Raw genomic sequence first — 14,777 nt, forward strand, 5'->3', positions numbered from 1 at the left:
TATAATAAGGCAAACAAATAACTATGTGGGAGGAAACAATAGAAGTAATATCCTAAGATAGTCCAAGTCATCAGACAACTTGTAGATCTAATGATAGAGAGAATCTCTATTGTTAAATGTGTTGATGCAGGAAGCCCAATGATTAAGGTACGTATTCGTAACATGGTAATTCCAAATACTCTTGTGGATTTAGGCGCAACTATAAATGTTATTAACAATGAGACCAAGGAAAGATTAGCTTTGCAAGGTTTAAGACAAACGCCAATAATTTTACAAATGACAAATCATTCTATGGTAAAACCAGAAGGTATGATAGAAGATATTATTGTTTCTATAGATTCTTGGGAATATCCCATTGATTTCATGATCTTTTAATGATCTTTGCTAGAGTTCTACAAATTATCATCAATATTGTCTTCACGGTTATCCTTTTTTGAACATTCACCTTCAGAAAATCCAAGTCCACTTTTGTCTTTAGTTTTTTTCTAAGAACTAAACACAACATCTAACACTTTATTACCACCTTTGAGTTTCAATCCATTGTCAATTTGTTCTTTTGCAATTTTCAGTTCCTCCTTAAGTTTTTCAATTTCTTCTTACAACCTTGAACATTTTCTAGTCTTATCATCAAGCTTTGTTTCAAATTCATCAATGAACTTCTTTCCTTTATCAAGAAAACTTTTTATAAAAGAAATCTTCTCAACCGCCTTTTTTATGTTTTTCTCTACTATCATCTAGGTCTGCCAGTGCAAATCTCAATTCACCTTCCATGTCAACAATGGCTTCTACATCATTTTAGTCATTCTTATCCATATCATCCATTTCATTCAATTATTCTTCAAACATAGTGATCAAAATCGAAGATCTACCTCAATAGTTAAGTTATCTCTTCATGAACTAATGCTTTGATATAAATTGTTGAACACTGTACTTGAAGTTGAGAGTAGGGGGGACTTGGAGGGGGGGCAGCGTAAATCAGCATATACAAAAACTTGATCTCATTGAGTTGAACAATAAAATTCATCCAAACACTTATGCATACAAGTAAACAATCAAATCCACATCCACATAAGAACATCAATATTTTTACGTGGAAAACCCAAACTGGGAAAATCCATAGTGAGAATATAACTCACAATATATATCAACTATTTACAATGTAAAAGGCTTTCTTCCAAAGAGCTTTCTACTCCAGATTTGAAAAATAAAGCACACACCTTAGGCAAGATAAAAAATAAGGATTCACACAACTGAAGATCACTTCTTCAAGGAAAGATACAAAATAACTGTTCAAATACAATAATAATAAACTAAACTATATAGAAAATGGCATCTACCAAAATTCGGATAACAATTCATAGTTTTATACTCATCTGTCTACTCTGTACAACTTTCAGACCACTGTTACATATCATATTCGCACTCCAATCATCACACCGTATTACTCCATCCTGATACATACTCTCTTTCTCACTCTCTTTCTACCATAAATACAATGGTTATGTCCATTATATACCAATCGGATCAACAATAAGCTCTACTAGGTCGACCAAAAGATAGATGTAATGTGTACATAGCACCAACCCAAAATATATCATCTAAAAGGTAAAGAAGATGTGTAAGGATTCAAACCAAGTCGACACACCTTCCAATAATCACCAAAAAACTTGACACAAAACTTCTCAGAGGAAAATGCATAAGCGAATACAAACTAATCTACTTTTAAATCCAAATTGTCTTTATCTCAAACCCAAAAGCAGAATTAGCGGTCCGCCACAAAAGAAGTACATCACCTTAATAATAATAACATTTGATCTACATGATAATTTGTAGCATATCCAATACAAATATACACTTCGGATCATAACATAGTTCACTAGAGAAAACTTGATAATAGCATAATTTTTGAACCAAGTAGGGAAAATTAAAAATTCCAGAAACAACTTAAATCAATATCTAACATCATCTGATCACCACAACATATGTCTACAAATAACTCTATAGCATAATATCATTTAAACCAGGCATTCGAATCAAGACATATTGAATCACACACTTCCACTGTACATCTCTTCTAATACTCAACGTAGATACAACAATATATGCATATCAACATGATCGTTAACATCCAATCCACACAACACAAGCTTGACATCAATGATGACAAAGACACTCATACGTGCAACATGGTTTTTTAGTCTATTTTTTGTCTCTATATTTAATGGTTTTATCTTCGTTGTCTGTTGGTTTTTGGCATTTGTTTTTGTCTCCTATAGTATTTTGACTGGGTGTGCACTCCTCATGCACCCCAAATAGTTGCTTTTAATGAATTATCTAAAAGGTTCACGCCCATCCTTCTTTGATTAATTGAAAATAAACTACTTATATGTAATATTTAAAATTTATTTTCCTTTGTTAATAGGGTTTGTGGTCCTCTCCAAGTTCTTGCAACATGGAAACCTCCAATAGTTAAATGGGTGAATCTCAATTTTAATGGTTCCTCTTAGAGAAATCTTGGCCTTTCTGGTACAAGGTGTATACATCGAGACTCACATGGTAATTGTAGACACCTAAAATTGTCCCATCTAATTAAATAAATATTTTTATTATTTAATTATTTAAGCCTAATTATTCTATTAATTAAATAAATCTTTATTTATTTCATTCATTCATTTATCCTCTTCTAGCCATATTTCTCATTTAAATAAATACTTTTATTTATTTAATTGATCCCACTTCCTCTATTAATTAAATAAATCTTTATTTATTTAATTAATTCATTAGCCTTTTCTACCTATGAAACATGTCATTCATCTCTTAATTTCTACACTACCTACCCTTTCATTATTTTCTTATTTTCTCTACCTTCCCTCTAACCCTAGCTGACCATTTATCTTTTGCACCTCTTAATCTTATCCCTCCATTTCTTATAGTGTCTTTTATATAAGGAGATGCTTCCTTCATTATCAACCCTAATCAACTAATCATTCTATTTGACCCAACTATGCTTTTGAACTTTCATATGCGATCAAGTCTACTTGCAACCACATTTCCGTTCTTTGTTGAGCTCTTGTGCACACATAAAATCTGAGAGCAAATATATCAAGCAAGATCAATCAAGATAGGAAGAATGGAGATTCAAACCCTATTGGACATGTGATGGTATAATCTTTGTGATTTTTTTTCATTTACATTGTCTTAGGTAATCTTCATATGTTATGGTGGATCTTTGTTGTTGTTAGGCTAGGGTTTTGTGGTTGAATCTATTTTAGTCTTTCAATGTTATTATTATCCACTTTCACCATAAAGAGTAATAACTATCTTTACTTCTTCTTTCCCATTGGTTTAGGGAACCAAAAATGAGGTTGAGTTTCAAGCCCTTCTCCATGGGCTTAAACTCTGTGATGTGCAAATATTTAATCATTTGAAGATTGAAAGTGATTCTCTAATGGTGATTAGTGTGCCAAACAACGATCTACCCCTAGCTGACACCTCCATGTTCTTATTGATGAGGTTCTTCTAGTGGTTGAGTGCCTTCCACACTAAATGGCTAATCATATTTACCATGACGCCAACTCAACAACGACAGTCTCTGCAACCTAATAATAGATGATGTCACTTCCTTTATCAAGGTGTCGTCATCATTGTTGGAAAGTGTGATGGTTTTGTACCCTAGAGTCACATTCATTTTATGATTTAATTGGAATGAGTTTAATGGTCTTTTTCGAGGTGGGAGCTCATACTTCCCATCTATCAACCTTCACATCAGTCAATTTTGCCTTGATTTCCTTAGTATTTGCCATACTTTTATTTCTCTCTCATAGCCAAGTGCCACTCAACTCTAGTAACTAGTTTGACTGGTGTTATGTCATTAGATTCCTTAGTATTTCATCTCATTTGAAAAGATTGAAATTTGTACTTTTGCAATGTTCAAATTAGATGAACACACTCTTTAGTTCAATTCCTCACGTCAGAAGACATCACATCTATCTATTAAAGGCTTGGGTGGTTTGTTTTTGTGCATTTGGCTTCTCACTTTAGATAAAACTAGTCACAATGAAGAAATGGAAACACCTATTTATGTTGTTAGTGGTTGTAGGCAAATGGCCTATCTTGGCCAGATCATGGGTCAACGTTTGAATGTGGTATTCTTAGCACCAAATGGGTGCCTGTTGGAGGTGATCAAAATGGTGTTGCTTGATGAATTTATTATAGATAAGGATCACTACCATGTGAGCACAAAATTTTCATCTTGGTTCATGGTATCCCTTTTAAATTTGGGAGAGCTCCAGTGCATAGTGTTGGAGCTAGCCAACATACTAGGTAAAACTGTTTTTCTTAGAGATTTGGAGATTGTGTTAGCAGTAGCTCGTTTGAGAGTGGGTATACCCATCATGCTAGACATTTCTTGTTTTTTCAATCATGGAGCTCCTATGGTTTGAAATCATTTTCTTGACAATTTTAAGGCCATCACCATCCTTTAGCATTGTAGCTGAGGGGCACATGGATGTTCCTTCTTAAATAAAAACATTGCAATTGAGCCAACAACAAGCATAGAATGGATGACTATGTTTATGAAAAGGGTTGTGCAGGAGCAACATCCTGCGGAGCCTTTTGGTGAGCAAGCCACCAATGAGGAAGACTAATTAATCCTCTATTCTATTTTGGGGAACTTTTGTTCCGACTAGGTTGGTGCGAATGGTTTTGTTTTGATAACATCTTTGCATAGTCATGAATTTTTACTCGCATAAGGAGCTGCTATTTTGTTCTAATTATCATTGTGTATACTCTACTCGACTTAAGAACCTATTCTTTTGATATATTAGTCATTGTGTTTTACAATATGTACATCTTTATCATTAATATAATAAAAAAATTGAAAAAAAATTAATTTAATTTTTCCTCGATAAAAATTTAAATTAAATCAATGCAATAATATGAATTACAATAAGGTTCACACAATATTAGCGTGCACGAGTATGAAGTTAATTTCACAAACATTAATTATTAAAATAACAAATGTTTGATAGCCATGAGAAAACGTTAAATTCAAAACTAACACCCAATGGTATAACAGTTGCTGTTTAAAAAATCATCATATTTGAAGCATCGTTTTTGTACAACTTTTGAAATATCAAATTAATAGAAAACGCTCGATTGGACAGGAAAATGTTAGAACGTAATCAGTGGCTCACATAGGCCCTTTACTGTAAAAATATGAAAGAATGAATGATACATTAATAAAGAATTTGAAGAATCTAGCTAGTCTTCTCTGCTTTGTGGACGGGCAATTCATGTTTGAAGTCTAGTGAGTGCATTCAGCAGAAAGGCCTGCTGGAAAGCTTTGCGAGTCTGAACAGTAATCATATATCACGTATAGCTTTGTGTGCATCCATTCAAGTTTCTGCTGCTCACTCGAATCCAAAGCTTTGGGAGAGGGGAGATCATTATTAAATGAAGCGAAGACACGCCAGCATCAAAATATTAACACAGATTAGCAAAGTAGTCTGAATGGTGTTAGAGAAATCGATATATAGGGGAAGGCTTATGCAAGGGAGGAATTGATGGGGTTAGGGAATCAATATGTGAGTTGTATGGATGAGTTGGAACGCATTGTCTTCTTACAGACAAGTGTTGAATTTTTTTAGCAAGTTATTAAATAATCTGTGGCCCCGAGTTTTAATCGGTCGAGTCAATTTGTGCAGACTTCAAACGTCCATTTGAAGAGATTGGCATTGGGGACAATGTGGAGGTTCCCTTGCCTCTCGGAAACACAAAAAAATTGTATTTTATAGTGTTTGTCGGCTGTTTTAGACAGACGGAAGAGGAGATTTTTAAAGGATTGTAAATTGATTTAGTTATTTCAAAACAAGATTCTGTATGAAGTCTAATGCCCAATATTATGAGCAATTCTCTACCTGGGATATGACTGGATAAAAATAAATGCGGCCTCCTGTTATCCACCAAAAAATACCAATTGAATGAATTCAATGCCAGGCCATTCCGCCATTTTCTAGGTTTGACTGGATTTTGCTATTCTAGAGCCCATAGAAATTTTTCATTTATTATTTTTTTTTGGTCAAAAACGAATCTGAATTTTAAAGATGGCAACAAATGTTTTGAGTTCCCCTACGCTTTAAAGATAAAGGCACGGGAACACCAGACATGGCTGTAAATTAGGAATATTCATAGCTTCCACGTTTTGAAGTTATTTTTGGGTGCTGGCTGGCCAGGCATTGGGAATGGCTCCTAAGTCTTCCACATTTTTATAGTTTTACTTTTTTTTAATGGCCTCTCTTCCCTTTAATTTTGGTCATGCTTTGCAAAGAATTAAATGTAACCGCAAGTTATTGCGGTTATCTATTACTAATGGTGAAATTTCCATATGCATACAAAGTGCCATATAGTTTGGGGAACAATGTGAAAGTTGCGTACTCTCCCATTTTTTTATATTTAAGTATTATTATTTGATATTTATTTGTAATTATTTTTAATATATCTAGTTTTATTGTATTTTGTAAATGTCTATTATCTAATTATTTTGTTTTTGATTAGTGGTCAAATAGGTTTTGAAGGGATCCAAAACTCTTTACAAACGGATTTTGGTGGGATCCAAAAGTCACAAACATAAATCTGCAAGAAGGTAGATCATAGGTAAATAGTAGCCATTAATAGAATGCTGCCAAAAATGGTTATTGGATAAATAGCAGCCAAACAACAACAGAAAATAATTGTTCTAGCAACAAGACTCTAACCATTAAACCAAATAGTTCAAGAATACAACCATCTCAAGCCCAAAAAATAATGAGAAAATCATTAAATAGCATTTCCTTTTAATCACCACTTTTTCTCGATGTAGAAGCAAGAAACCTCCAACGTCCCAAGGCTCCACCTCAATGTGAGCTCAAAGACAAAACTAAAGGCATCTCTTGAACAAAGGGTGACAACAACCCCCTTATCACAAAACATGTCTTCTCCTACAATACTTGTCTCCACTATAGGAAACAAAACCACCTCTATAGGAAAATTAGAATAAAAACCATCAATTAGTTGTTGAACATCAATGCAAGGGTGAGATCACCACCAAGTAAAAGAACCTTCTTGCAACAACACCAAAAGATAAAAGCAAGGATGTCCAAGCCATCCGGCCAAAGCCAACCAACATGGGGATCAAAAGATATATTGCTCATAGAGAAGTCCATCTCAATGGGAATAGCTAAAAGAAGAGCCAAAGAATCTCACTCCCCCCATATTCACCACTAACAAAAAATTGAAAAACTAAAACTGGGCCAAGACTAAAAATGGCCACATTTTTCAGCCAAAAGGGAAAACACAAAAAACCCTTTCACAAAAATAGAGACAACACCACCCAAATAAAATAAACAAAGAAAAAAAAGGGGGGAAATATCTCCTAACCAGCCTCTAAAATTGAATACCACAAAAGATAGGGTAAACACAGAAGATAGGAAGAATGGGGTCATAGCCTCCAAAATATACCTCCAAGGACGGACAAGATAGTCCAAAAATGAACCATGAAAGTCATGCCCACAATTAGCATCGAAAGATTTGACAGAGAGATCCCAACTCAGGGAAAGGGCAAAGAGAGGAACCCCCCACCTCCACGAGCAAAACCATGGCCTCTCTAGGGCACAAAAGGTCAAAACCATGCAAACCCACTATTGGTCAAGGGCATTTGAAGCCGAAACCACAATAAGATGGAAACCATTATGCTAAGAAAGAGCCGCAAACATATATAAATCTAATGAAATATATTATTAAATATATATGGAAACTGTGATGCTAAGAAAGGGCTGCAAACATATATTTATTTTTAAATATATTATTAAATCTAATGAAATATATAATAAAATTATGTTCATTATTACATATTATATGAAATATAATACATGCCATTACTTTAAAATTTTATTACATAATATTTTATTAAATAATAATATTAAAATTAAACATAAATATAATATAATATATATAATATCTACATATTTTTTAGAATAATAGTAATATTAATATATTATATAATATTTTCTTATTACTTTTAAGGATGTGTACACTCTATTTTAATAATAATTTGGATAATTCACTCTCCAATTGTTGGACTTACTTAGGCTCTTTCTTGCATTTCAATTTTTCTTTATATTTTCAAAATTTAATGCACCTCCTTTATTTCTCATTCTTGCCCCCTCTATCTCTATCTTCCCATCTCTCCCTCTCCCTTTTTATCTATATATCCAATCAATAACTACATGTCTATAATTCAAGTTTACTTCCAAACTATAAATCTTGTGACTACAAACATAAATTTATAGGCATTTTATGGGTCATTTCTACCATTCTATCTATTCAGCTATCTCTCCCTCTCTCCCCCTTTCCTCTCTCCTCCTCCCTCTCCTCCTCTCTCAATCACTCTATTTTTCCCTCCATCTCTCAAACTCTATATCTCTATATCGCTAATTCTATCTATCTTCCCCTCACTCATCTATATATCTTTCTATCTATATCCTTTTGTACCTCTATCTCCCTATCCCACTATCTCATTTTATACCCTTCTCTATCTCTATGCATTTCCCTCTATCTATATCTTTTCATCTATTCCTCTCCCACTCCCTCTCTATATTGAGTTATCTCTCTCTCTCTCTCTCTCTCTCTCTCTCTCTCTCTCTCTCTCTCTCTCTCTCTCTCTCTCTCTCTCTCTCTCTCTCTCTCTCTACCTCTCTCCCCCCTTTTCTTTCTCTATATCTCTCTCTCTACCCATCTCTCTCCCACTTCCCTCTCTCTCTCCTCTTCTCTCTTGCTCTTTTGCATGTCTATATCCATGTATCTCTTATCTATCCCCATATCTCCCTTCCTTACTCCCTCCCTAAACCCATATCTATTTCTCCATCTCTTCATCTCTCTCCCTCCCTTTCTTCCTCTATCATTACTCCATTTCTATGTCCATCTCTCATACTCTATATCTATATATCTCAATTTCTCTCTATCTCCCTCTCACTACTCTATATATCTCAATTTCTCTCTATCTCCCTCTCAGTACTCTATATATTCACTATCCATATCATTCACTACTCTTTATATTTTTCCTATCCCTCTCTTTCTCTATATATTACCCTCTATCTACATCTCTCCCCCTCTTCCTTTCCCATTTCTCACCCCCTCCCTCCTTCCTCTATCTCTCTCTCCCTCTTGCTCTCCTCTACCCATCTCTCTTCCTCTCTCCCACCTCTTCTACCTCCCTCTTCTACTTATCACTCTTTCTTTATCGCTATATTTCTCTACACATCTCCCTTCTTCTCTCCCTCTCTATCCCCTAACTATCTCTTTGTCTCTCTACTTTTCTCTTCCCATATATCTCTCTTTGTACCCTCCCATTTATCTCTGCCTCTCCCTTTTCCTCTCTCATTCTCTCTATCTCCCATTATTTCTCTTTTTCTCTCTCCTCTTCCTAGACTTCTATATCTACATCTCTTTCCTCTCTACTTCTATATCTCCTTATTTCTTTGTCCATGTCTTCTTCTATCTGTGTCGCATTATCTATCCATCTCTCTCTGCCTAAATGTCTCTCCCTCTCCGAGCCACATTTCGTAATTTATAAATTTTGTTTCAATCATCGTTGGATCTCTATATCCCTATCTCCATATCTCTCTCGCACACTCTTACACACACACACCCTATTTATTCCTTCCTATCTCTATCTCTATATCTCTCTCTCACCCACACATATGCATGAGCACTCCCTATTTTTCCTTCCTTATCTCTATCTCCCTCTCCATCTCCCCACTCTATTTGTCTCTTTGTCTTTCTTTCCCCCCCCTATATCTCCCTATATCTTGAGCTCTAAATCACTCAATCTCATCATAGGCATATCTATATATATCTCTACCTCTCCCTCTTCCTCTATATCTCTTTATCTCACCCAATCTATCTTCCCGTATCTATCTTTATCTCTCCAACCCTCTCTATCTCTCTATTTATTTATGTCCCTCTTCATCTCTACCTCTATCTTCCTATTCCCTCCTCTATCGCTAGACATGTCTCCCTCTATCTATAAATCCATCTCCCTCCCTCTCTCTCTCCCTCTCCCTTTTCCTAGATCTCTATATCTATATATATTTTCCCTTCTATCTCCATCTCTCCATTTTTCTTCTTTAATCTCTCCCCCTATCTCCATATCATTATCTATACCCCTATATTTCTCTCTCTATATATCACTTACTATCCCTATCTTTATCTTTCTACATCTCCCTCACTAAACCCCTATTTATATATCAATCTCTTCATCTGTCTATATCCATGTCTCCTCTTTCTCTTTATCCCCTATCTTTATCTCTATCTCCCTCTCTATCTATATCCCCAATCTCTATCTCCTTACCTCTCTCTCTCTCTCTCTCTCTCTCTCTCTCTCTCTCTCTCTCTCTCTCTCTCTCTCTCTCTCTCTCTCTCTCTCTCTCTCTCTCTCTCTCTCTCTCTCTCTCTTTTGAGATGCTTCCCATCTTAGTATGCAAAACATAGACCAAAAAATTTATGATTAGCTTTCCACACCTTTTTGATGTACCCATTGCACACTAGGGTGCAATTGCTAGTTTAATACCACTTGTAGATATGAATTCTCCCTTTTTTTCATATTTGATTAGATAAATATTATACTAATCATTTATGTATTAGCTTTCGTGGTTCATCCTATAGTGTGATGGTTAAGTGGTTGCATTGTTAATGGTGCAACTTATGCCTTTGATGGGCTATCAATGTGGATGTCTTGCTAGTGATAGGAGAATTAAGGTAGACATGAAACAAGATGGAGGATGTGGAGGTATATCAGCTAGCCATTAATGCCAAATGTAGATGTGTAGGAGGAGGTGTGTGTTGGTGGTGGAGAAGAGACAAGGCAGAGAAATGGATGGCTAGGGCAAAGATGGACGGTCAGTGTTAATGTTAGGGATGAGGCCTCTCATTTGTGGCCTCACTTAGAGCTGGGGCCAGTTCTATTGATGGAGGAGAGACAAGGAGGAAAGATAGACGGCTAGGGAAAAGGTGGACAATCAAGTGTTAATGTCAAGGATGAGGCCCCTCATTTGTGGCCCCACCTAGAGCTAGGGCTAGTGTTGATGGTGGAGGAGAAACAAGGAGGAGAAATGGATGGCCAAGGCATAGGTGGGCGTGTTAATGTCAAGTTGAGGCCCCTCATTTGTGACCTCACCTAGAAATAGGGCTAGGATTAAAATCTTACTACCTTAATTGATCAAAAAATTTATTTAATATATTTATATAATAGATCAAGAAAATTTCCTATAATATATTTTTTATGTATTCACTTTCATATCATTTAAAGATATAAACTTTCTGTTATTATTATATATATTTAATTTTGGAATCATTATTAACGTATGTAATTATTATACAGACCTAGAGGAAAGTAGCTATTGGTATTCGAACCTAAATCTCTCACAAACCAACAGCTTTGGTGACTGTTTTACACACACTCATTTATATACAAATAAAAATGACATTTTGTCAACTTTTTTCCAATTATAATTTAAAGGTAACCTCTTCCTCTAAAAATAAGGATGACGACACAATTTTAAGTAGCAATCACAACTACATCGCAACCTTAATATTCATTCCTTTGTAATGAGTACACATGGGATTCTTACACAAAGTGGGTACGTTTTATTTGATTTCAAGTGATCACAATTCGTGATATCCCAGTCTAGTTATTGCAATCTCAAACGAATTGATAGAATTCAATGACAGAAAAATTAAAGAATATTTGATAGATCTCAATGATATGCTCTGTCGACTAAGACTTTATTTAGTTTTTTTGTTCAATTAACTCTCTGGATGGTGCATTCTGCAGGAAGGCCCTGCGGAAACCTTTTTCTGTCCAAGCAGTAATCATAAAACATGTAATTCTTGAGCACCCATTTCAGTTTCTGTTCCTGACTGAAATCCAAGGCCGCCTGACTCCACCATGAATTTGCAGAGCAAACAGAAGACTTTGTGCACACCTATGCATTAAAATTGAGGAAAGAGGCATCGAAGGGTGCTTTGCTCCAATCGGTCTTCATTGCCCCGCCTCTGGTTGCCCAATCGTCTGCGTTCCACAGGCTCGAATATATTCTCATTGCTTGATTCTTCGGATATGCAACGCCCAACTTCTCGTTGTTCTCGAACACTCTCACGGGTGTTCCATCCATAGAGAATCTGCACAATACGACCACCATGATATATTAGAACTATAGATAATTATATCCATAAAATTACGAGTAATGCTTGTATTACATACATAATTTGTTGAGGATTCCAGAGCAGAGAGTAAGTGTGAAAATCGGCGGTGGGATCAAACCAGAGGTTAAATTGTTGTTCCCGATTGCCCTGGCCTTGAGAGTAAACATTTGTGTGCATAACGTAGGGATCTCCAGACAGGTTTCCCAAAAACTCGAAGTGAATTTCATCGTGGTTATTGCCTTGGGACGAAAGCTGCACCAAATATTTCAACACATGAATTTATTTGCCATGCTCAGCTAAGAAGGATAATATGTCCTATGTCATTACTAATACGAATACTATGATATATTAAGCGGACTTACATAGTATGCCGTTACAGTGCCTGCCGAGTTACCAGGAACCAACTTGATTTGCATATCAATGTTTCCGAACAGGTATTCCTTCTTGGATTGAAATCCCGAGCGTATCATATAACATCTAAATTAAGGTTCGACATAGAATTTGAATTATATACAATAAGGAAAGGATGATATGAGTAGAAAAATATGGTTTTTCGTTATACCTGAGGATCGGTCAAGAGTAAGCTACAACTGTTGCCCTTTGTTGAGTATTTTAGCGCGATCACTACCCCATGTGATATCAAAATTGCTATAAAAATCTGCTGAAACATGGTGGGAGATTGAGACCATAAATATGAGGAAAAGCACTAGGAGGGCCATTGATAACAGAGTTGAAATGAGAAAATCGAATATAGGTAAGGTGTTAAGAAGATAGTGGATTTGTGATGGCTGAAAGCTACCAATCGCTTGTATGAATGAGTTGTCACGCCTTGGGGTTTATTTGGGTACGTGCAAGGTTTGGCTTTACAGGGATAACAATCTGGATTTTTTTTCTGTGGCCGGTTCATTTGTCTGGAAGCTCCCTTTTATCCTCATCTTTTCAACGTTTTGATACCAGAGCTCACATCCCATGATAATTGTAAGAGAAAGTGTTTTCTAGTTGTATTTTAGCTGCTTCATGTAAATTCCAGGTTGTTAAAGACACACAACTCCATGGCACGTTGTAGTCTCATGATTACCACGAGAATTGATTAATGGAGAACAACTTGCAATAGATTTGAGCGATCAGAAACAAGTTGCAGTTGATTTGGTCAAAGGTCTATTTTGAACAACACGCTCCTATTTGAGAAGGGAAAGGGAAGGGGCATGGGGCTTTCGTTATACCTACAACACTAAAAGTTATTTTCCTTTTCCCTGTAGGGTGGGGAAGGGGCTTGGGGTTTTCGTTATACATATAAGTTATTTTCCTTCTTTCTGAGGTGGCAAGTTGGTATCTAAAAATTTTACCAGCAATTTAATTCTATCTATTTTATGAATTTAACTGTAAGTATTTTATTAATTAAAAATTATTTATATAGAGAGAGGGGGTGGATGGATACAAGATTATACTCTAGGGTTAAAAAATAGAATTCAAAATAAAACATAACAATAACAAAAAAATTAAGTGAAAAACAGTAATAGTTTTAATCCATTTTCGATAATACCTTGAAGATTTTTCTTTCCACTATAATATTTTTAACTATACTTAAATCAAATGTTGTTTTGATAGCTATAATCAACAATGTCAAATAATATATTTTTAAAGAAAATCTAAAATTCTTCAAGAGGCTATCAAATTTTAATTAGAATAATAAACCTTATAAAAGTTGTGCTATTCTTAATGATTACCTTATGTAGTGATATAGTATAGCATTTATATTAATATTTAGTCTTTTAAATAGGTAATATTAAATTAAGCTATCAAAAATTACAATTATATTATAGGTAAAACAAAAAATTAATTAGGCATGGGCTGAGTTTGGAACTTTTATAATGTTTGTTCAATTTAATTTATAATGTGCTTCTTTAATGCTAAACTTCTTAGTTTACCAATTAAAATAAATAATATTTAAAAATTAATAAAAAATATCATATTATGAAAATAATAACATGTGTACATTAGGGTTACATTTTGAGAAATAGATCATTTTTTTAATACTTTTGTCTTTTGTGGTCCCTTTAATTTTGATTTTATGTTCTCCTTCAATTTTGTTCTGTATGGATTACATTAAAATGGAGTGCATTCTATCGATGACTATATTCCTATTATTAATTTCTCACAATGATGTCTCTACCAAAAACCTAACTCTACATCTAAAAAATATTATTATGTTTTGATTAATAAAAAGCAAGATAGGCCTGCACCATTACATAAATGCTAAAAGTGCTACGTAGGGCACATGAGACATGCACACCAAGCAAAAACACAAAAGAGGCAAAACCTTTTTCGAAAAGAGGCTTTTGACCATAACCCCAACTAGTGGAAACAATATCCCAAACACAGGAAATCACCTAATGAAAATGGAGGGGTTTAGGAGTGTGCCCCAAACCATCCTCTTGAAAAACCCCGTTAAACTAAGAGAAAACTAGCCAAGGGATAAAAAAATCAAAAGCAAATTTGAAAGACATTCTACAACCTTTTATGATTAGGGATACTAG

At 34.9% G+C, this 14,777-nt stretch overlaps 1 pseudogene; it reads right to left on the reverse strand.

Annotated features, from left to right (window-relative positions):
* Window positions 1-11,623: 11,623 nt before the first annotated feature.
* LOC131875523 (xyloglucan endotransglucosylase protein 1-like) lies at window positions 11,624-12,690 on the reverse strand (annotated as a pseudogene).
* Between the last annotated feature and the right edge of the window lie 2,087 nt (window positions 12,691-14,777).

Source organism: Cryptomeria japonica, chromosome 4, assembly GCF_030272615.1.
Source record: "Cryptomeria japonica chromosome 4, Sugi_1.0, whole genome shotgun sequence".
NCBI lineage: Eukaryota > Viridiplantae > Streptophyta > Pinopsida > Cupressales > Cupressaceae > Cryptomeria > Cryptomeria japonica.